This window comes from Cylas formicarius, unplaced genomic scaffold, assembly GCF_029955315.1.
Source record: "Cylas formicarius isolate icCylForm1 unplaced genomic scaffold, icCylForm1.1 PGA_scaffold_1__22_contigs__length_36826433, whole genome shotgun sequence".
In the NCBI taxonomy this organism is placed as follows: domain Eukaryota; kingdom Metazoa; phylum Arthropoda; class Insecta; order Coleoptera; family Brentidae; genus Cylas; species Cylas formicarius.
In genome coordinates this window covers 35558307-35584049 of record NW_026844264.1, presented here as the reverse complement: position 1 = coordinate 35584049, position 25743 = coordinate 35558307, and the positions used below count along the sequence as shown (strand labels likewise).

General features: G+C 34.7%; 1 long non-coding RNA gene across 1 annotated transcript; it reads left to right on the top strand.

Moving 5' to 3' along the window:
- The first annotated feature begins 1954 nt into the window (after positions 1 to 1954).
- On the top strand, positions 1955 to 2701 carry LOC132697352 (uncharacterized). Its single transcript, XR_009618144.1, has 3 exons — positions 1955 to 2009; positions 2078 to 2217; positions 2318 to 2701. It is a non-coding gene; the product is annotated as an uncharacterized LOC132697352 (long non-coding RNA).
- Positions 2702 to 25743: the final 23042 nt, after the last annotated feature.

Here is a 25743-nt window from a genome sequence, read left to right as displayed (position 1 = left end):
AATCAGAAGTCCAAAGCTTTACATTCGCGCCCCGTTCCAGAAGTTCTGTTCTATCGCCGGTTTCCACTCCATGAAATTCCCCGACATACGAAAGAATGAAATTACAGCTTCGAGGACAGGCTGGAAGCCATTGCGGGGGCCATTATGTGAATTGAACGTCGAATATCCATTTGAAAAATTAATTTTCCCTCTCAGGTGTAATTCACTTAGCAGTTCTCTCTTATAGCTGCCGCCATTGCGCGATGTCGAATGCATGTAGAGTAGGGGGGCGGGGGGCTGTGACGAGGTCGCGGTCGCTGTATCGGATACAAAAGTATCAAATGTTCATGCAAAGTTAAAGTGACTTTCATAATTATCCAAAGGGACTATCCTAATGTTTGCTAGAAGGTGGCAGACAGTACTATTGCTTATTGTACCGAAAGCAATTGCAGATACCTTCCTCGTTGAGGTAGTTACAGCTAATTGTATGTGTGTCATATTCATCTTTGAACAAAACATTTACTCAGGAGTTTGTTCTTCTCAGAGCTTTGTAATCAATGTACATTAAAATTTTTGATTATTGTCTTTTAAGTTTTTTTTTTTTGTCAATAAACCTTCGTCCGTTATTTTACTATTTTGAGTTAAGTTACGAAAACCATTCACAAAAAAAAATGATTCCACGCTATCAATCATAGGTAGAGCAAATAGGAAAATACAGGTCTACGTTGGATATAAAGCCTAGCCTATTCGAATTTACCAACTTAACACTAATTTTGAAAAATATGCTAGTATGCATTTAAAAAAAAATAATTATTTTTTTTAAATTCCCGTAATTTTTTTTTTAGAACCTCGAAATGTCAAAACTTGCCTTACAGCCCTTTGCTTCTGACAGCCTCAAATATACATTACAATTTACAATTACAATTATTACCCGGTATATTAAATATATTGAGGAAATCCGGTCGACACGTCGTCACTAGTGCAGCGTAACTTTTTTTTTATGTAAACGATTTTAACTCATATTATCCCAAGCATAAAAAAAATAAAAAAAATACTTTTTTGTTCTGAAATTATTTATTTTGTTGCACTTAAGAATGGACTACACTTGTCAACAAAAAAAAAAAACTCCAAACTCCAAAAAAATACTGGTGCGTAAACGAACCACTGGGAAAAAACATTAAATAATGTTTTGGGGCACATAAGATGTAACATATAATTTATACATATATATACAAAAGAAAGTTCAAATTTCGGCAACACCGTTCCTTTATCAAATGTGAATATCAAACGGTACCGATGTTTATAAATACAAAACAGGTAATAATTACTTAATGTGACGTGTTAAATTAACAAGGGGGATCCATTCAAATCCAGTTGGTCATTAAGTAATACATTTCGAAATGGATGTGAAAAAAAAATCATTGAATATGTGGTGCATTAACGCATTACTGGTACAAAATGGGGTAACGTTTCAATAAAATCCACATTCCGGTGTCAACGAAATAAAAAACGGTCGAAATTAATACGGGACGATCGAAACGCCTTTATCTGGACGAAACATCTGAACGCGTCACGTCAGTAGCCAGGCGGTTATTCGAAATGGTACGCCGAGCCGATGGTCCCGGATTAGACGGAGTATAATTTAATTGAGACCCGATCTCACGCTCCGATCCGATAAAATTATTTTCGACGACTTAATCTTCGCTTATACGGAACCATTTCCACGTTTCGTACGAAACGTTCCATGAATAATGTAAAGTCGCGCGACGATCGATATTTATTGGCACGTTATCGACGACCATACCCTGGGCACTCTCCGAAATATTTCATACCGTGTTTGTTTGCTTACATCCCGCCAGAGGCGCTGCAAACAGATGAATTTTGACAGAAATTGGTTTAAATTTAAAATTCGCATCCGTCCGCATCTATGGTCCGTGTTCGCCGGGTATTCGCATTGTTTTGCGTAGTAGTGAGTGTTTTGAACATTTTGCGGTTGCAGTGATTTTGCTTCTTTGATAATAATATCATAGGTAAGTACAACTAAAAGCATAAAGGCAGCACTTTCTTATTCTCATCTCAAGCTTAATTTTATTGATAGCGTAAATTCGCCAAAGGGGTCATAGGAATATTAACCTTACAGTTTTGGTGACTGGTAGGTCTTTCAAGCAGTCTGTTGGAAACAACTGTGAAGATGATGAATCAGAATTATGCTTCACATTACAAAGACTTACATCGCAGGTACTTAATTATATAATATGTCATAATAATAATAGGTATGTGATAATAATAATAATGTCTTTTTCGTGTGTACGTATTTATTATTTTGTTGTCATTTTAGGGACTTCTAGAAGATGAGGTCGTTACACTTCCGCAGTTCACACAAATACATGCAAATTTACCCACTCCTTTAAAACTTGCAGAGGAAAGAGCAGGTATGTTGCCGGGTACCTAGGGAAGAAAATTGGAAAACAATAATACAGGCATATAATTATTGCACGCAAATAAACAGAATATCAAGGGGTTTAGATATGAGACATATCCCTGTACATGAGTCAAAAATGTTTATTTCTGCTAGAAAAATTTGCCAGGCTAGCATTAAGCGACGCCGTAAGTAAAAGTATCTCAAAATCGGTGTCCCCTCTGTATATAGGTATTTTAAGAACCATTCACGATACCCATTTCTAACTTTAGTAATATTTAGTTTTCTTTTAATAGTTATATAGTTCCCCATATCACTCGAAAAAATCACAAATTGGCTTATCTTTTTTTTTGTAAAAATCTCAATAATTAAAACGAAAAAAATATCTACTTAACATAGTTACATGGTACCTGCTCGCATATACATATTGTCCAAAAAAGAACTTCGGTTAGCACTTAATCAAGAATAGCAAAAAATCATTAACCGCTGCTCAAAAATAAGAAAAACCAAGTCGGGCCCGTTTGTGTTTTGGTTGACGATACTTAAAAAGGACAGTGATTTATTGGTATGCAGTATACATTTGAAAATGGTTAAAAATGATAAGTCCCGCCTCGTTTACTCTTCTCACAAGTTACCGTATAGTCTGTCAGTTAAGAGCAAAAAGTAATAAAATTGTATAAGGATGTTGTACCCAAATTACTTCTGCTCGTATGTAACAGAATAATATATCTTGAGTATAAAATGTAGGTACATTGGAAACATATATTTACTGAAATTTCCATAAAAATGTTATGGTGACATACAGGTTTGACTTGAGTATTACTTTCGCTTTCGGAGAGACATATTATAATAGGTTGATTCTACAATAATAGTTACTATATTTAATTATTAATTATTTGCATAGTGTATTGGATCATGTTAACACTGAATTGAATAAACCTATAAATCTAAAGCTGTTATTTTATAAATTTCAACCAATATTTTGTTAATCATATGATTTCCTTTTTTTCCTGGATTAATCCTCAAAAATTGAGATGCTGAACAAAAAATCCCGTCAGTCCATTTTTTCCCTAGATTTATTTACCCTTAATATTATAATTTACAATTATTGCAATTGCAATTATAATCGCGCACATTTTTAAATTTCGAATTTAGAAAAAGAAGAAGAATTTAGAAAAAGAAGAAGGAATTTGGTTCTGAACTTCTCTATTAGTTTCTTACATCGCGCTAGATGGCGTCAGTGATGCTGTTTCAATTCTCCAAGAGTAAAGTTTCCCATCTATAACAAATATAATATAGTTGTCTATGTCGACGACGTATCGCGTTAAGGAAACGCCATATTCGAATGGCTTCGACATTTTATTGGGCGTTCGGAAAGAAATGTAACAAAAACTCAAAATCGTAATATTTTCCGAGTTATAGCTTGCCATTTTTTAAAATTCTATTTTTATCGCAGTGGGCGCAGAGGGGATGGCCCCCATTAGTGGCAATGACCAGCTTACACGAGTATCAACGCCTGTAGCGATTGTGTCCAGTCATGAAAACGGTTCAATTCAATTAAAATTTTGAAAGGCAAAATGTGAAAAAAAAATCATGCCGAAATAGTTGAAAATTATTCAAATTTATTAAATTAATCAACATCTGAAAATACGTGGTAATAAAATAATGATTAATGATAATCTTAAAATAGCGAAACTATTACTATAACAATAATTATATTGTAAAAATCAGCTAACGGCACGCTTTTTTAGTAAATCATTTGATATACTATAAAATTTATTATTTAAAAACATAATTTAAAACTCGGTGTATATAAAGTTCTATCATAATAATAAAAGTTTTCTTTAAAGATACCTATTAGTTATAATAATTTTTTTTTCAAAAAACGTATTCCTTTGCTAATAAAATATATTTTAATAAAAAAACTTATATAAGATTTTAGGTCACAATATATGATCACCCCCCAAACTTTTTGCTAAAGCGTAATTTTCTTTATTTTCGATATCCGCGATTGTCTGTTGTCCTTCCCTATATTCAAAACATCACTGACCACATATCAAAGAAAACGTCACAACGTCAAAACCAGATTTACCACTTTACCAGTTTACAGCATACCATGTATATGCGGCAAAGAATGCATTGGAGAGACCGAACGAAAAATAGCAACTAGGGTCAAAGAAGATGAAAAACAAATAAACGACAGAGAAAACGCATAATGGAGGTTATGTGGAAAATGTTTAGTATTAATTATTAATATTTTTTTTGTTTCGATAACATAATTTTATTATTCGGCGTTTTTCTTCATCAGTGGGTGATATTGCGAACTATGTTAAGTTACGCTGCAGATCTTTGGTTTTGATTAGTTGTCACGAGTAGAACATTAATTAACAAGAACAAAATTAACCCTGCAGGTGGATGTCAAAATATAATGAATAACCCAATACAATTTTCATTTTTTTTTTTTGCAAAAAAAAGTACCTGGTTTGACAGTACGTATTCCAATTTGATAGCAAAAGGATTCGGGCGAATATTTATTCGGCGAACCCGCGCGTAATTTTCTTTACCTTCGATATCCGTCATTGTTTCCAGCGTTCGGAATCTATCCCGTCGTTTAAACCTACCGGGGGGTAATTTGCGAAAGGCGCGGAGCGCGCGGGACGAGCCGTTAATAAAACTTTCCTTTTCCGATCCGTTTTTACTTTCGGAACCGACAGGAATTGTATCTAATTTTCCGTTCGGTTCGAAAGCGTGACGCGAAATCGAAAGTGAGGTTATGTTTATCTCTCCCGTTTCGATATCGTCGCAGGTGATCATTTTCTCGCGGATCGTGATACGGCTTATAGATAAATTCGCAAAGCGAGATTGCCTCGAATGTTGCGCTGTTTGTTTATAATAAACAAACAATTTCGCGTTTGGTGCCGCGCCGCATCGATAGCTTAGGAAATTACACGCTTCGTTTTGATTGTGCGCGGATGCGTTTCGCTTATGGGGTTCGCGATGGAATGTAAATGAGAACGTGGCGAATTGCGCGAATAATAACGGCCGGGAGTCTACGTGAATCTGGATTTTAAACAGGGCGAACTAAACTGCACCCGAAAATTAACGCGTCATCTCGAGTCCGGTAGACCCGATGCAATTGCCACATATATCTCCGCGTGTGGTGAAATGATTATTTATTATTATTTCCCAGTTTTCCACATATGGATGCGATAGATTTAATAGATTTCATTTTAAAACTCACAATACATATATTAACTTCACACAAGTGACACTGACACTGTTGACAATAATTACGCATCACCTGGGATACGCTAAGATCGCCACCTTGATGGAAAATAAACTAAGCGATATCAAAGCCTACTATTCATCTCGACCAAACATAAATGAATGTTTAAAGAATATATTTGACATTTCTTTCGTTCGTTCTTAGTTTGTGATTTTGGGGATACTCTGTACTCCATGGCAGAATCGTGAGCTTCACGGACTTCGTCTCCTTTAACGGCGATAAATCACCTCACGTGAACCTCGAAGGTCGCGATTAAACGCGCCTGCGTATGTATATCGTACACGTCCCGCTTGGAATCCGTCTCTCGTTCTTAGGAAAGAATCTCGCATTAACTGCGGAAATAAAAGCAAAAACTTGACAACAAATTGGAAATGATTGATCGTTGTCCGGTAATTGATATTTATTATTGCCTGTTTCGCGTTTTTCTTTTGTGCGTCCGCGTGTGTCGTGTTGGTCTTGTACGAAGACTGCGTACAAGACCAACACGACACACGCTAGTCCTACGGCAACGTTTTGTTTTCCACTACAACGACTTACATCAGGACATTTTAATTGCCAGACCTTTCGAATTGTTTTTATTATGGACGTTTCTACCCTGGCACGCAAAAAATCTAGATCGCTCAACAAATGACAAATTCTTTGGGACAAAAATTTTATCACCTACTCTATTTGGTTAACTGATTTTATAATGCAAGTGGAAAATCTTATGTTGGTTTTCATGATTTTCGCCGAAAACAGAAAATGTCTACAATTAGCAAGGCTCAATTCTTATCTGTAATTAAAGAGACGAGTAACAATTGACAATATTGGGAAAACCTGAAAATTAATAACGTATATTCCATACGCTTGCGTCTACGGTTGCTCGTAATTACATTACGGGTTACGTTTGTTATGTATTAGCCACTCTCTCAGCTTTTGGGTACTTCTTGGTGCAGGTACGTTTTCGAATACCTCGTCCCATCCCAAACTGAAAATAATAAGGCACTGTGCTGGGATGGACTAAAGGCCATCTTTTTCTGAAGTAGACTTTCCTGATGCGCAGTCTCTATCTTAATAATGGTGACATACAGGAAGTTATACTTCGACCAGAAATATAGCGTTTTTACAGCGGACCCCGTGATTAACTTTGTCTATTGTTTGTTACTCCAAAACCGCAGCCCCTTATAGAACGCCCTTCCGAGCCGACCCTTGAACGTCCTAGGAATTATTGTCCAATGTACAATAAAAAAAGGAGTACAAAGTAACGATTTACTACGCTCTACATAGTGCCATTATCAATATACAAAATATTAAATATAATAATAATAATCCAACACAACAACAGCATTCGGCGATACTGCTCAAATATTTCCGCGGTCATGTTTTCGCGGCAATCCACGCTTGAATCTTTGACGTTTTTGGCAGACCAAAATAAGACATCATCCACACAATTGAATTTAAATAATCCACCCTCCATTGCGAAATTCTAAAAATATGCAACGACTGTTTGGCACAACTAATGTTTAAGTGTGCCAGTATTTTTTTATGCAGTTCTTCTCGCGTTAAGACGCTATTCAAGTTTATAAGCGTCGTAGATTATACGCCTAATTATATCTAATTATATCCGCGTGTTGCTCTTTAAATACTTAAAACTTGAACGCAATAAATGCACTATACTTTTGGTCGTATTATACTGACTATCGACCGATCTCAATAATTCCCAATGCTGTAAAATTGTTTAAATGACTTCTAAAGCTTACTACTGTTAATCACCTGGAATCCAATGATCTCCTCAACACTAAACAGTTTGGCTTTAGGCCTGGCTCGTCTACCATGGATGATAGTAGTGCGGGCCCTTTTTATCGAAATGAAATAATATCTAATCTAATCTATATGGCGAAAGATGGTAGGAAGAAGTGATTTTTCTATTCACGTACCCGTCAAAGTTAACATCTAACGGCAATATTTTATTGCCAAACTAATGACTCTCGGTTTTCGAAAGATCTCATTAAAACGTTTTCGTGGTAAACGCGCCGGCCCTTGAGCCTCTATTACAGGCCCCGAAAGTGCAAATCACGCTCGCTCCATTGAATTTTTTCTCTTGTTAATGGGCGAACATGCAAGGCCCGATCTTAATTAATTTTATTTTTAATTAATGTATAACCGGGGAATTTTTCTATTACGAATCATGTCCGACTTATTAACACGGTTTACGTGTTACCTTACCGCGCCGGAAATGACTGGAAAACGGTAGACCACGCACATAGTAGATAGACGATGGATAGGTTACCATCTCAACACGTTTTTTGGATTCGAATGCTACAGCAATCTGAAACTGTTACGAAGTCAAAGTATCGAATCTCCAAAGTTTCAAATCTTAACTTAGTAGCAAATGACAATTAAAATTTGAACAGAAATCAATAATTGTAATTCTAAATCGTCATCCAAAGGGCTCACCATCGGTATCCCCCAAGAACAATTATGATGATGCTGAAAAGGCCACTTTGTTGGCCACTAAGGCAGTGAGTGACGTATCTCGTTTCTTAGTTTGTCTAGATTTGTGCGACCTTTCACACCTCTTCTTGTCCTTGTATTCTACTGTCTTTTTTATTCATTGTTGTCCATGTTTCACTACCGTCGATACATAACGTTTTTTTTCTATGTATGACTGGAGATTTAGCTGAGAATGCTATGGCTTTCATTTGGCTTGCTGATATTATCATGTCGTATTTTTGACAGATTGTTTGTAGAGCACGTTTTTCTCTGTTGGTCGTCTTGTGGTGGTGTTGGTCTAAATGCCATGGTTTCCGCTCTTTCACAATTCTATTCTATCTATAATACATGTTAAATAATGTTAATAATATTCCTCTAGTTAACTTTTCCATAGTTCAGTATTTTCGTCAAAGGATTTCATCAACAGAATGCAAGATAAACCGAATAATCAGATTCGCGATATTCAGTATTTTTGGCTAAACTCTCAACTCAAGAGTAACATTTTTTGAGAATTTGTGATTCTGCTTAATTCATTCTGTTCTATTTTAAAACATCAGTCCAAATAAATAAAATACAGGGAAAATAAAAAGTGTTCTAGGGAAAGTGCCCTCTAGTGACAGATTTCTTAAACGCTTTTATTGCCAGTTTAGTGCGTTGAAGACAGGTGAATTTCGACCAACTATAATTCGGAAAATCTTTGTTACATGGCCTAAATAAATAAAATTACTTTTATCATCTTGTTTGTATACGTAGATTTTATGAAAAAAATCGATATATTTTGGTACAAAGAATATGCCGCTATTCGTTTTGAAACACCCTGTATATGTATTTTTTTTATGTGCTATTAATTTATATTACATCCAAACCCGCAACATTTTCGACTTCTTTCTTTAATCCGCCATAAAACGGGTTCACAAGATGGCAGGCGCTGTCAAACCTCAAACTGGATCCGACTCTCGCCACGTAAAACCCTTTTTTTCTCGTTTCTATAAAAGTTAAAGTGTCGGAAGTTCGGGCGAAAGGACCGTTAACCGGGACAGATTAGCTTAATACGGTCCTGCGCGGCCGACCCGAATTCTCTCTTTTATTTTGGCAATTCCGCAAGCCATTACCGTATATTTTCGGACCATTTTTAAGGCAATACGCTCAATGACCGTTCGGGGATGCTCCGGGGTGAGAAAACCGTTTCCTACGGAATTTACTACATAAATTTCCGTGGCGATAAAAAATTTTCCACCCGTACGTGCATACGTTTCGGCCTCGATCGGATATTTTCGATATTGCTTCCTCGTTAATCACCATTCGGTATGGCGGTAAATTAGGAATGTTGTTTTTGGGATTACCGTTTTATTTATGCGAGCTTGCACTTCATCACTAGAAAATATAATGTGCATCCTAACTGTAGTGTTATAACAAGAAAAATCTATTTCTGAACCAGATAGACCAAAATCGACCTACATGTCACGGGCTTGATTTGCGAGAAACATTAAAACCGCATGGCGAGATCTTCGCTACCAACCGAGATATAGGGCGTTTTTCAATTTTCTGCTCTTTTGAAAATTGCCCAAAGGCTTATACTCAGATTTTTTTCATTTCCTCATAAATGAATACAACTTTCTTATTGTATATGGCTATCATAGCTGGCAATGGTCTTTAATAAATGCCAGTATCAGCCATATAGATTTGTTGACATCTGTGATGAAAAAAGGCAGAAATACAGTATTTTCTATTGTTGCATAATATGTTCAAAAAGATTCCACTTAATTTAATCAATATTGGAACTTTAAAAAAAATAAGGCAAAATTAACTTAACTTAAATAGAAAACACGAAAGTTATTTCAATTTTAGATATTATTTGTAATATTTTTGATTAGTTGGAAGACAAAGTTATAGTTACAGTCGTAGAACGCACGTTCTTCGCACTGAACAGCAACTATTCAATTCAATTCATTTATTGACTTTGGTAATTGGTTAAATTATTTTTCAACCTCCGAAATATTCGTTTGTCTGGGTGGTACCGCTCTGGATATGCATTGAAATAAAGTTCATTGATTGCTTCCGCGTTTCCGTTTGAGAAAATGTATCATACGTTCTATAATTTTGGTACATTTTAATTGATAAATGAACTAAAAGCCATCAAAATTATTAAAATTCATTAAAAACTAAAGGTTATTTCCTTAACTGACATTGACAGGTATATGCATGGCCTACTAATACATAGGCCTTTTTTCATCGCAGATACCAACAAATCTATATCTCTGAAAAGTGCGGTCATTTTTTTAAGATCATAGAAAAAGAAAGTTATATTCATTTATGAGAAAACGTAGAACTGTAAAAAAAGTCTGAGTACAGCACTGCATCTACCTTAAAAAAATACCGTAATAACGTTTTTATCTGTGTTCATTGAAAATCAAACCTTTGACGTGAAACTTGATTTTGCTCCATCTAGTTTAGAAATAGGTTTTCGTGATAAAATACTCCAATTACGACAACCCTGTATACAAGCTCAAAATTCTTCAATTCTTCATAGTAAATACAAGTATTATATAAACTAAATATTTGAAATGGAGATGTAGCATAAGTACCAAATAATTGATATAGAATTTGCGTTGCTAAGAGTTTATTTAATTCTTAATTTTATTGCCAATTTTTCACTTTTTTTTTTCGATATATTTTTATTTTTTACGCGACATACTTTTGAATATTTTTGTAAATTGGGTTAGTGGTTAAAAACATTTATTAATGATGTTTTCAGTAATTTTTTTTTATTTTATCCTGTATTATAATTTTAGGTTTGGTTTGGTTTGGTTTTCGATATATTTTTATTTTTTACTCGACATTTGAATATTTTTGTAAATTGGGTTAGTGGTTAAAAACATTTATTAATGATGTTTTCAGTCAATTTTTTTTTATTTTTGATAAACTGTCTCGTGGTAGCAGTAGTAGTAGTAGTCTGTAGTAGTAGTTTAGAGTCCATTGATCAATAACTTTAAAAAACAAGGTGAGCGAGCATTCGAAATGTTCTGCGTTAGTTCTAAAATCAATTCTCTCCACAGTAACTTTATAGGAATTATTGGGGTACATTAATTATTATTCGACAATGAAATTTATCGATTAGAATTCAAAAAGCGATAAATTTTAGTATTGAGTTTAGCCGCGGCTGGGAACTTATTAAGGCTGCAATAAAGGCACTTTGAACTTAAATTACCCCCCCGGAACGATAAATTCCAGCTTAAAGCTCCAGAAACTTAACAACTATCGGTTATTTTGGCCAGTTCCGTTTCAAAGTAGTCCCTCTTACTAGGCTCTAAAAGCGTCTGCAGCGTCTCGAAACAAATTGGTTAAGCAACAAATTTAGGTGCAACATACGCCATTTTCTGGAGGAGATTTACTGGGGGAGAAACCAGTAAATCCGCGCCGGCGGCAACGAATAAATCCCCGGGAGAATCGTCTTAAAAGTTGCGAAATTGCAACGTACATGCAATCGGGGCGAATCAGGCAAACAACAATGTCGTTTATGGCTGGACGTCGATATTATTTAATTTAAGTTATTCAAGAACTTTATGGAATCTTCCCCAGTGCACTTCAATCAATTTCCTTAGATAAACTTGGGCAACGTCATTTGTCAAAGTTATTTTTGTTTGTATACGAAAGTAACAAGATTGCTTTCGAAAAATCGTCGCTGGGCGGGTATGTAAATGTGAATCTACAGACGTATACTGAAGATACCATGGACGGCAAGAAAAACAAACGACGCGATGTTGAGAATGATCAATACAGACCCCGAATTGCTAAACACATATATAGGCCACGTGACACGTAACGAAAGACACCAACTCGTACAGTTGTTAATTGAAGGGAAGATCGAAGGAAAGAGAGGAATCGGCAAGAAGAGGATGTCTTGGACTGGACTGAGGACCATGGAAGAACTAATACATACAACGAGAAATAAAGAGGAGTGAACAAATGTGATCGCTAACACTGTTGTGTGCTAATACTGTTTTTCGTGCATTTTACATGAGAACGATTTTCAAAAAGAAGTAAAGCGGACTAGTTAAACCAAACTAAGTGCGCTTGCGATGAAATTTACGTAACTTTCAGATTTTCCCTATCCAAAATTCGAAACAACTACTTTAACCGAGCTTCTTATCGAAACCGGAGATACTTTCAATACGCACGATTATTTAGTGCACCGAAGACATGATCACGTACGATAACGGCCGGTGTTTTGTCCAATTCGTGTTATCATTTAAGGCATAAATCCTCCATCGGGACGGGGAGTAACTAGTTTTTACGTTGATTCTGGCCGGATCTCGAATGATAACGCTAGCCTCGATATCGGCGAGATTGTTTTATGCGTGTTTTGAACGTGTAATCTCTAATTAATGGAGCCTCGTTAGATCCAAAGATTGTCGGGATTCGTGTAAGGTTTCGATATCTCAGTTATTCCGTAATAAGGCAAATAAATATCTCTATTTTCCTACGGATGGGCCGATAGACCAATCAAAGCAAGAGATTTTCGTATGAATACTCTCGAGACGCTGACTGTTTAAATACACGGTGTTCCTAATTTTTATGTAAACTGCCAGATTTCCCGCGTTGTGGAATTTATTTTATATCTCGATGAGCGTATTTTGTCAAAAAATTTCAAATACAAATGTTGTTACTGTACAGGGCTTCTCGTAAGTGCGAGGGCGGGGTGAAAAGTTTCCTACCTGGCCAAGACCAAGTTGTTTTCGAGAAAATGGTAAAATTGGAAATACGTGCAGTCATCGAATACTTCTATTTGAAGGGTTTCACACCAAAACAAATTAAAGAAGAGGTGGATTTAACACTAATAAGATTTTCGAAAGCCCTGGCTTTATGCTAAAACCGTAGAATTATCTAAAAAATACCACTTTAAATAAATTAATTATGAATTGGTTATAATATAATTTAGTTATTTTTATTTAAAAAAAATTTTAGCTGTCCATTTTACCCCTGGTATTACACAAAGGGCTAAAAATGTACAAAATGTACACTCCTGAAAATAAGGAACAGTCAAAACAATGGATTGCAAAAGGGGAACCAACTCCAAACAAGGCTAAAACAATTTTATCGGCAAACAACAGTTTTTTGATGCCGCAACCTCCTTACTCTCCAGACTTAACCCCCAGCGACGATTACCTGTTTCCTAACCTCAAAAAATGACTTGGCGGTAAAAGATTTAAAAGTAAGTTGTCGAAGTTATAAATCAGTATCACCCTACCCTAGAATCTCAATTATTTTATATATTAGTAGCAACTTTCAACTTTTGAAATAATGTAAACAAGCAACTGGGTAAACAGTGTACGTCTTAGAATTTTCTCTCACTTTCCTCTTGACTATCCCATTTGCAACAATTTTTCTTACAGTTGACTCCGGAACTTTGGTCATGTCACTTGTTTTCCCTACTTCGCCTTCTGAGTTTCTTATAAAATAAAATTGTAAACATTCAAAACAATTTGTTTAGAATCCGAAGACAAATGGATCCGTTTGTTTATTTGCCGACGTAGTTCGTCTTCTAAATTGTCATTAGGCTCGACTACCATCTCCAATTCGTCTCCAAATTCTGCATTGTTTTCCATGTCTTCTTCTGACAGGGGAACATCTGCTTTTTTAAGTGTTAAAAAACAGGAACAGAACTGTTTAATTGTAAGATTCCGATTAATATTTATCTTATGACGTACCTGTAACGGAAATAGAGTACAGGTATGCACTATATTATAATAAAGTTACCAATAAGGAGGGAATTTCGATTACTACGCGTTATAAAAAAGATCCAACTTTAAACACGTACATACACGTACACGTGGTCATTTCTAGAGTAAATTTGTTTATTAGGATGGCGCCAATGTGTAACAGTGTACTAGTAATCATACCCACTTGATTTTAGTATAAAAGTGTATAAAATACAGAATCAAATCGTTCGCCGTTTTATAACTCCCCGTTTCAATAAACGAATCGCTCTGTTCGTTCGTTTTGCGTCTTTTTTTTGCCCCCTCCATAATATACCTTTCGACGTCATAAATTTCAAAGAGCGGATCGGAGTTGGCCCATATACATAATATAGCGGCAATACCCGCCTGCCTGATAAGTTTTTGTCACATAAATCAGGGAGTGCCGCGATTTGTTGGAACGTGACTGCTAAGCCCGGGGTTGAAACTGGTTTTCCGCCCAATCTTTTCGACAATTTAAAGTGTTAATCCGCCGTAAATACATTTCACAGAAAGCGCTAGAAAAATGCTCAGTAGTATAACAAGAGAAGTTCAGAAAAATGCAGTTCCGCTCAACTAATAATAATAATCAATAAAATAAAATTATTTTTGATCTGTGGTTAACCATTTCACTGAGAATGTTATCATATTTTCGTTTTGACGAACACTGGAAAACTAAAAGCCAACTTGAAAATTATGGAATTAAGGCACTGACAGCTAGGTTTTGTTGACAATTTGTGAGAAACAATATTCAATTTAAGGAAAGAACAGACACCAACAACTTAATTCGCTCTACTGAATATATTGAATTGGTAACGCTCTTCCACAAGACGTGCCTAGTGGTGTTCCCCAGGGATCGGTGCTGGGACCGGTGCTATTCTTAGTGTATACCGTGGATTTGCTCTCCAGCATTGATTCTCATGTGAGCGCTTATTCTGATGACACTAAATTATTTGTTACCATAAACGGACAGATTAATTAAAACAGCATTGCAAGAAATATTCACTAATGTAAATGTTAAAATGTTTTTGGGGTTAAGAAAAACTTAAAAATTTTAAATATGCAAGATTTCCTTTTATTTAAAAATATGTCTAAGGTTACACCACTTCCGGTAACACAGGAAGTCGCCAGTGATATCCTTATTTTAAATCGAACGCCCTGCATATTTTATTTTTGAATTTTTGCCGAAATTTTGTGTGCAATAATTATGTTAAAAGAAACGGAATGGAATGTAATTACAACAATTAGAGCAAAAAAAACAAAGCGTATAAAAGATAACTAAACATAACAAAATAACATTAATTGTGAGTCATGACTGACGTGACATTGACACTGATATGTGCAGTAAAGTCTCCGTATTCATAGCATTTATTCGGATTTCTTTTAGTTTCTTCTTTCACTTACATTTAATGAGAAATTAATTTTTTTTACAACAGAAGAGTCTTCTTGTGCAGTCAACTTCCTGAGACGACTAGATCGTCTCCGCACTTTATAAGATCTGGTGGCTTTGTATTGATTTATTACTTACTAAAGGATTTTTTCTGTTTCCATAAATCTAATATGAATTTTCGAAGTATAACTCATTTCTTTAAGCGAAATTTGACAAGCTGACTTGATAAAATGTTGATAATAAACGGGAGTGATTTACTAAAGTGTGTGAAAACTTATTTGACATAGAGTCTTGTTTCTAACACTGCCTTATTTTTTATCGTTCAAATGAAGTGTCCCAAATGATTTTTATATTATTTTTATTACTCTTAATGAGATCGCGGATATTTGCTTTAAATGTATTTCTCATTAAATGTAACTGAAAGAAGAAACTAAAATAAAATTGAAAAAATACTATGTGTACGGAGACTAACCAAAAATAAAACAATTTCTACCTTACCTAATCTTGAAAATATTTTTAAATGAAAGGAAATCTTGAATAACCCTAAGTCCCAAAATTTCTCCCTACCTCAGGTGGAAAACGCGTGCAAATGAGTATTGTTGACCCGCCACTGGCCGCAACCCCCCCTAGTCCGCATCATGCGACGAATAATCGAGAATCCATTTCCTACTCGCGCGTACAAAAACAAACCTCAAATCGAATCGATATTTTTTGCACGTATTCATCGGGAATTCAGCGCGCGGCCATTTTCGGGGGTTTTAACAAACTACCGTTCGGAATGGATATTCACACGTCGACGAAACTTTTTCGTTGGGTGTGTGTGACACACAACCGACCATTATAAAACGATTTAGTCTAGCGCGATCCGAATGCAGCTTCATTTCTTTCTCGCACGCCTTTGAGCGGTTTTCGACGAACCGTTTTGAGATGGATATTAAATTATAGTCTATTTCGCAAAGGTGTGGAGCAATGGACGCTCATTAGAAAAACGCGGTTCGGTTTTATGGAGCGAGAGAGGCACCGTGTTGGGTATCCAATGGTTTTGCCACAGTGGTGTTGGGTAATTACAATTAATATTCTCCATTATTAAAAAATGAGAATAAACAAAAAAAAAGAAACAGTATGTAATATAATATAACCTAACCTATTCTAGTGAGCAGTTCGAGCAGGTTGACAAAGTGAGCTCCAAAGAAATTAGAATAACTATAGATCTTGATTCGAACTAGCGACGACTAGACATCAAACGTATATTTCTCAGTTTCCTCAGTCTGGATTTAAATATGTCACACACAGTGAAAGGTGTCTCTGGTGCGCGAATTGAACGGTGGCACACGAATATCTACTCTAGTAGATTCGGACTATCACTGGTCTGCAAAATAAAAGTTTTTCTTCTCTCCTTCTTGTTTTCATGCATGAATTCATCTTATTTTATGCCCTAAACACGGAATCTGATATACAAATAAGTACCACACTTAGGTTTTTAATTTAATATTTATGTCATCAAAAAACAATATTATTAAAGTATAAATTATAATTTATTTATTTATTTATATATGTCATGCAGAAATAACAACCATTCTCATGATTTTGAGGCTCACTCGTTATGTGGTTCACGAATGTAAGTCTTTTACAGAGAACAATATTTGAGAGTCTATATTGAAAATCGATAGTTCCTTTCTTACGAAGTGAAGCAATCAGCAATACTGGAAATGGAAGTATAAATTTTTGAGTCATCCGTAAATAACAGGTTCTGCGTATCATTGAGGTTTGAAACAACGTCATTAATAAACATTAGAAACAGCAATGGTCCTAAGTTAGAACCCTGTGGCACCCCTGATGTTGTGATATATAGGCATTGTAAGATATGTACTGTGTCCTGTCACTTAAGCGTGACTGATTTTTAAAATCCTTGCTGACTTGGAGAGATAATGCTTCTGAGAGAGTTTAAAATTTTTGGAGGAGAGCGCGATGTTAAATACTCCAAGTAAAAGCTTGGAAAAGACACCAATACAATCTTTAACTAAATAAGAAGGAATTCCAACGGGTCCTGAGGTCATTTTATTTTCTAATTTCTTTGCCCCTTTTTTATTTCATTCTCAGTAATTGGATAGAAATTTATAGTGATTGAGTTTTAATCTACCGTGTTACAAAGAGTGCGCTCAGGACCAGAAGGGAGAAATACACTCTCACAAAAGTAGCAAACGCTTACATAATAGAAACAGTGTTACCGGGAATTCGGGTGGATTTATTTTTTTGGTGTACATATGACCAAAATGTTTAATTTTACATCTTAGCCCTTGAAACTCGACTGAATGGGCCCTAACACCAGTTGTGTTTTGTGTAATCGGGATATTTATGAGTGTAATTTTTAAACAGAGGTCTCAATAACACTATCCGAACATTATGGAAACATCGATAACGATTAAACACGACAAAATTGGTTGAATACAAGGTCGAAGGTCTTTATAAATGTTCCATGCCGTAATTTAAGCTGGACTCATCATTTCGGATACGATCAACCATATTTTCCAGGTACCAGTTTGATAAACTATATCTTGTATTTTATCCAATAGGTAAAAGTTCGGGGCATTGAGGTCTGGAGATCTGGCAGGCCGCGGAAGCAAACTGCCTCTTCCTATCCGACGGTTTAGATGAGTATGTTCTAAAAAATTCATGAGAAAAGTGTGCCGATTCAGCCACATATCAACTCTCGTTTCTAAAGTTGTTCGAGACGTTTGTTCATAAATCTGACCGTTACATCCCGACAATCATTCTGTTGGCTTCTTCAGAGCAGAAACTGGTTTCAGTCTAGCTCGAAACGTTAGTTCGACTCAACAAAAACCTGAGCCTATGGAATTTTCTTTGAAGAAGACAAACAATTTTTAATTACTTTACCTGAGTAAGCTTTTAATTGTTCATTAAAATGGAAGGAATTAAGTACGTAACTGTTGTGTATAATATAGTATTTAAGGCTAGAACAGTTTTAAGTTTTAAGAAGCTAGATATTTGGCTTCGGTTGAGCTCTGAAGAAGCTAACAGGATTATTGGCGGAACGTCACCAAGTTTGATTTATAAACAACCGACGCAGAACGAATCAAAATTTGTAAATTGCATCCACGTGGTCTGTATGATCAAAGAAACCATTGATTGAGACAATGGAACCCTGTGGAACGCCGTGGATTTCAGTTCGTTAATCGCTTGCTTTCTTTCAAGAAGATAACGTGATATTACAGCTGGTACAAAGGACACCACTTCACGAAGTTTGCAGTAAAAAAACAAATATTTATTATATCATTTAATAATCATCAATCAACTCTAATAATATTGAAACAATAAAAGTCTAGAATTTTTGAATTATTCAAGGACTTTATGACATCCTGGGACCTCAAGTAAAGAAAACAGAGAAATTTTGAATAGAAAAATATATGGGTTTAGGATGTCAAATCGTGTTCTTAAACCGTGAAAAATACTATAAAATCTTTTTAGCAATTTTCCACGAATCCGGCCCTGTACCGGTCGTCTCTCGACGAAATCCAATTTGGTTTTTGCACCAAACTTTATGCATGCAATTACATTTTGTCACGTTCATTCTGTTTATCTTTTCCACTTTTACTTTCCCTGGACATTCTACTCCCCGTCTCACAATGCAAACAACCTTTCCGATAGGTGAGTACGAAAAAAGTTGCTACTGCTTTAGACGGAGACGAGTCGGTTTACCTTAATTTTGCCGACGCCGCTACTTCCTCGGTAATAATTTCATTAAAATTTTACGCCGCTCACCGTGACACGAAGCGTTCTGTTGGACATTGGACAATATTTCTTATATCGTCTTTCGAAATTACAAAAAATTTAGCATGTTGTGTGTAACATATAACTTGAAAGACAACGAACAATAAACATTTAACATTTTATGAATAAACGCAGTAGAAACTGTTGTTCTCATAAAGAAAAAGCAAAAACAATTCGTTCAAATAATAAAATAACTTTCATAAAGTATTAATACGCATATACAAAGACGTCGGCTCTAACGCACACAAACACAAATTGAAATAAGACCGAATGCGCTTCGATTTTACCGAAATCTAAAAAATTAAGAAATAAACATACGGGGTGTGTTCAAAATGTAAGGTGACTTTTAAGGTTTACCAAAAAGTATTTGTTTATTCATCAAAATTAATGTTGTCTTCAAAGTTGTGTTTTTTTTCCAATCCTCGAAGCACTTCCTGGCATAAGCTTCCAAACCTCGGTCCTTTCATGAGTTTCTTGAGTTTTGGAAACAGAAAAAGTGAAAATGGTGGCTGAGGCACGATTGTGGTTTTGTTTTTGGCCAAAAATTTAGACACAAGCAACGTTGAGTGACCGTCATGCAAAATCAATGAGTTGTTTTCCCGCATTCCGGACGTTCTCTTCGTATTGCTTCTCGCAGACTTGACCGTACGACCTTGTGGTAAGAACTCTTGATGTACTACGCCACGATAATCAAAGAAAACAGTACCCAACAAAATTACATATGAATCTTAGCAATTCTGGGTTCTTCCATTGGGACTATTGGACGTTGGCGACGTCATAATCATATACGTGTGAACTCCAGTGTGAGAGCCGAGAAAAGGGCATATTTGTTATAAGTTAAGTTTCCTACAGATCTACAAATAAAAAAAAATCTTAAATTAATATGAAATATCTCAATACTACAGTGGAAATTAATTATACAAAAAAATGTTTGCTAAATATTTTGATTTTATACCATTCTGACTTTATATAATTATATTTTGGTAATATTTTGATCACGACTTCATGTTTTTTAAAACAGTTAACGCTAAACCCCTGTAAAAACGGCAAAAAACCTTCTTTGTTTGAAAAAATTAGTTTTTAAGAGACATTTGGTTTTTAAACTACTCGTTATTAAAAATAATCTCAGATAAACGTCGCTTTTTTTATCCCTTGTTCCCAAGCACGGAGTATATTTTTCCCATTAAGGTAATGATCCGACCGTTAGCCATTAATTCCCCAACCGCCATGCGCTTCGCAACTTTTCCACCGAAGAAAAAAAAAGGAACGCGAAAAACTTAAGCTCATCCGCGGTAAAAATTCCTCACAACTCTCAAGGAGTAGTCTTCCGTCGGTGTAATTTATAACAACCCTTGTAATCCGCGAACGTTTACGACAAGTTGCGAGGAACTTCGGCAACCGTACGGAAAGTTTTAATTTTCATAAACTTTCAATATGAACTTCTTTAATATACTTTAGTTGCCGACCATTGTTCGGGTCTATTAAATTTATCAACTCTTCAGGTGTAGCAGGCTGCCTGAAGCCTGAGTATCTTTCCGCAGGGTCAAATGGATTTTTGATGAACTAGTATACCTTGTCTCGAAGTATATCCTCTCGATTCTGACTAGTCTAGGAGAAAATGATCTTCGGTCAGCAGCAAATATTCAATATTATTCAACTTTGCTATTAAGTTTTTCTCACTCACTTCGGTTAAGCTCTGCGTGTATGTACGCAAATATCAAAATAACGGTATTTAAATCCAATTTTACAAATATCTCTATGTATGGCAATAATTAAATTGGATTCATCTCCTTCTTCTTCCTTTTCAATTTATCTAAATGAAGGGAATATAACTTCCCTTACGCTGAGTAAAATCCAGCAAAAAAATCAGTTGTAGTACAATATTTCCACCAATTAGAAACCGATTGTCAAGCACGTGACCAGTTAAAACACATACCACTCCACCGCCTACTTTGATACGTTTCTAGTTTCATTTTTATTCATTTTTATTTCATTATTATTAAATGCACAAGCCGTGTGCCCTATTATACCTACATAATTTTGCTATTAGTGAAATGGGCCGCTCTAAGGTCTCGCAAGGATAAATGGAAATCCTCAAAGGTATGTGAAATATTTATATTAAGACCTATTTTACTCCCTGATAATTCATATAATTTTATAAAGACGGTTCTATCCGTTGATAATATGCATTTTGATGTTTAATAGAAGATGGCATTGATGACGTTCCCATTGGGGGATGTGGAGGCCATTGCAGAAATTTTTCCTTGCCCTGTTTGGGACAACTTTCATACACATCTTAAAAACTCTGTTGGTTGGCTGTACCTGTCCTAAAATGTACTTTTCGTCGAATTCCATTGAAAAAGTGATCACTCCGCCATATGTATTGGTTTATTTTATTATAGTATTTTATTAATTTGAAATAACTAAATAGCTGATATTACTTTTAAACGGTTAAATCAAAAACCTTAAAGAATTGTTCTTGATTTATCGATTTCAACGTCTTTGAGTTTAATAATTACAATATCTAATGTCCTTGTGAAAAAATTATAATTTTGTTCTTTGACATTTGTTTCCCAATACATATTTCAATGCATACGTTATAAATTGCAAATTGTAAAAAAAAAAGAAAGTCTTTACTTAATTAATTACGGAATATTAAAAATTTACAAAAAGAAGCGAGTTTCAGTGCGGTTTCAATTCACCTACAAAACAACAATACAAAAGAGACATCCTAGAAGTTGACTTATAAACTAAGCACTAAAATTAGATGAGTTAAATTAAGGCGATTCATGATAATAACAGGTAAGGAGAGCAATTTAGGATTTAAGTAATGTGTTAAAAGGACAAGTTTAAGAATTACGTATATCTATTATATTTTATTATAAAGATATTAATAATTTTATTAAATATGAATTAATCTTCAGTGCCATCCAGATTTCTTAATTTTGTGGCTATTCTGTGTATCGCTCGTGGACAACAATTTTTGCTTTTTTCGTTTGCGCTTCTGACTCTTCTGTAGAAATTTACTTAAAAAAAAACTATATTATTTCAAAGAGGTTTTCAGTGCTGCATTCACCATCCAATAGGCAATTAATAGGTATAGCTATAGGCGTATGTAAATCCTGCCGGTACGCGTAGGTGTGCATCTACATAGGCAAAATTTTCAGCTAGCGGGAGAGTCATTACCCATCACTTTTCTTCTTGAATAAATTTATCGACGACACAGTCGAGTACGTTCATTAGCATTTTTTTTCGCCATGTTGCGGCGTTTCCTCATCCATTGTGTTCGTCAAAATACATTCGCGAAGAGGTCAGGGGTCGGGGGCCGGGATTCATCTGAATAATGAAGGTACTTGTCATGCAAGATGCGTCTATTGTTCGGATACCTAATTAATTATAGGAAATAAGAAGTAATAAAGAGAACAGTCCGACCCCAAAACAATGGGCGCTAAATTGTTGACTGGTGTTTTTTTTTACTATTTCAATATTTTTTTCATAATTTATGGTATTACAAAAAAAAAACATTTTCTTTTAAACAATTACAATGGCTACAATAAACACAAAATAATCGTTATTTATCTGGTTCAATGTCAAAATAGCATTAATTTAATTCGGATTTCCATATATGAAATTTTAAGGACCTAGATGATCCAGAGACCTTAGAGTCTATTTATTTAGTTATTACTGTATACCATAATTAAAATAATAATTCATATTAATAGGATTATACAAAAAATAAACAAAATCAAATTTCAATTATTGGAAAAATTTCGTAATACTGAAACTACCTAAATTTACTGAATTAAATGTATTGTATTGTAGATTAAAACTGCACGAATTTCGAGAGGGGATTTTTAAATTAAGTTTAAAAAAAAATTGTTTCGAAAATTGTTTCGAATGCTCTCAGCTGCGTTAATATAATGATATTTAAACGACCATTTTGTGTCGATGTCTAATTCCCAGATCATTTGTTTACTTTTACCAGGTTAATGACATTATATATTAATGCAATATTTTCTGTTTTCATAGTTTTGACTTCTCAAGCTTTAATAGGAATTGTAAGTGCGATCTTTACATAAAATCAACCAAAAATTTAAAATATTTAGGGTTACCATTTGCAAAACTTCTTCGCAAGTTATTACGTCAAAGTCAAATATTAATACTAATTTAGCCATAAGTTGAGTTGCAAACAAATGCACTCACAATTTTCTTATTGAATATATTATCTAATCTCTATCCATGCAGTATTTTTCAAGCCGATGTTGTGATACATACAATAATCAATGTCCGAATAGAAAAAGTCCTTGAGATTGTCCTTGGCAAACTTCATAGCTCCGGGGGGTACCCTTTCAAAAATATGTGACGAAGGATTAGGGCGAAATTAAATTTACGCCAGATATATTTCGAACAGGGTTGGTATTCGGGTCTGACACCTTTTTATATTTGTTCGATTTTGAGGAAATCGCGTTAATTCCGACGACTTAACCGAGGACCGGTGTGATCCCGCCGTGAATCAGCCATGTTCGATTAATGCGGCGAACGTCGTTAAAATTTGGGCCTCAACAAATCCATAAAAAAAATTTCCGTAGGCAAGGAGTTTAAACGGTCAGCTCATTAACATTAGTGACGAAATACCTGAAAATAAAAAATAAAAATGGTGATAAAATAAAAAAGGAAAAGTTTAATGATGTACAGACATGGAAGTGGCTTGATTTTTAACCTTTTAAAGATGGGCTTACAATGCTCTAGGTAACCTGCGCACACTTAATTAATGATAATACCTATTGCTAGCTAAAATGTGAAAAAAAAAATGTTGAAATAGTTGCAATTTTTTGAAATTTATTAAATTAATGAACATCTGAAATTAATAGTAATAAAAAAGGATTAATGATAATCTTAAAATAATGAAACTGTTATTATAACAATAATTATATTGTAAAAATCAGCTAAAAGCCAGCTTTTATTTAGTAAATCATTTGATATGTGATAAAATTTATTGTATTCAAATACATAATATAAAACTTGGTATAAATAAAGCTCTCTCATAATAATAAAAGTTTTCTTAAAGGACACCTATTAGTTATAATAATAAAAAAAAATAAAAACATATTCCTTTACTAATCACTGCTGAAACAGCTAAAAATCTATTATTGCACTTAGTAATATGAACTCCCGTCTGTAAAATACCTAATTACGCACCGATCTAGCGTGCGTGCACCATGTCGGTTTCGTTTCCCACGAATCCGAACCACTTCGGACATTTCCGGGATTTTACTGCACGGGTTTCGGAGCAATCGGATGTTTTCGGGGATATCTCCCACGCTTTGAATTTTGACGTTTGTCAATTCTGACAGTCCTGTCAGTGAAGGTATTCTTGTTTTGCGAAAATGTGCTCGCTCCGCTCGTGTCAAATAAACTCGTGAGTCAGATGCGGTTTACCGCTCCTGTTGCATAATATACTATTAATGTATATAAGATTTTAACAATTAAATTATATTTATAAAAATATAAATATACTATAGTACTTAATAAATAAATAAATAATAAAAAGGTACTAAATAAAATAAAAATAACGTTCTAGGTAAATTAATAAATAAAGTGTTGTTATCCGTTACAAGTTACTGTAGCATTTTCAGTGTGAAGCATTAGTTTAAACCGCCATGACAGTACTTTAGTACTTGGATACAAATAATAGATGGCATTCATAACAGTATATGCGACCTTCCCATCTATCTTATACTCTTTGGTAATACTGTAATATATTTTCAATATATTGTCCATCCTCTGCAATACACATTGTATAGCGCTTCACAACGCTGGACAAGAATGTATTGCCTAATTTTTTAACCTCGAAATTTTTTAAACCTCGAATATCTCAAGAAGTAAGTTAAATTTAAATATAAGATAAATTACCTCTTAGATGCCTAAAATTTTTGTCCTAAAATTGACATCTGAATAAAAATATAGTGTGTTCCATTTGAAAATCTTGACATTTTGTTAACTGGATTGGCCAAAACCGCACCACCTATTTGGGACACTCTGTATAAACGGAGACGCATCTGATTGACTAGTGCATCATCTCCTTAGTCTGTGGTTAAATTTTTGTTGCAATATCTGGATCAGTAGCGTCTCAACACAATTTTATATGGGGCAATCAAAAAATGAAAAAAAAAAACACATAGCCTCAATTTCAGCCTAAAGTATGCAACATTTAAATAGGAATTGCTTAATTTTTCAAAAATGTCGAAATATGTAGGGTGTTCTGTTTAAAATAACAAAGTTGATGTTGGGGGGACACTTTTGGGACATCCTGTATCAACAAAATTATAATATTTTAAATCTTTAGGAGAGTCCAAGAAACTTTTGTACGAGACTTTTTTTCGTATCTCCTGTGGGTTTCCAGATCCTATAGTGGTGTTATTTGGCACACGGTGTACAATTGTTGCTATATAAAAAACTTGATAACTGGTTTTTTATTAATGCTCCGGGTATTTGCATTCCAAATACACAATCTTAAGGAGAATATTGGTCATTTTTATATTTACCATTAAGGTGAAGGTCAGACGGGACCTAATGAAGTGTGCACATTTCTGAATGATATACCCAATATACGGTACATATGGTACATTTCCTCTTAGCATTACAGGCATCTAAGAGGTTCAACAAAATCTAT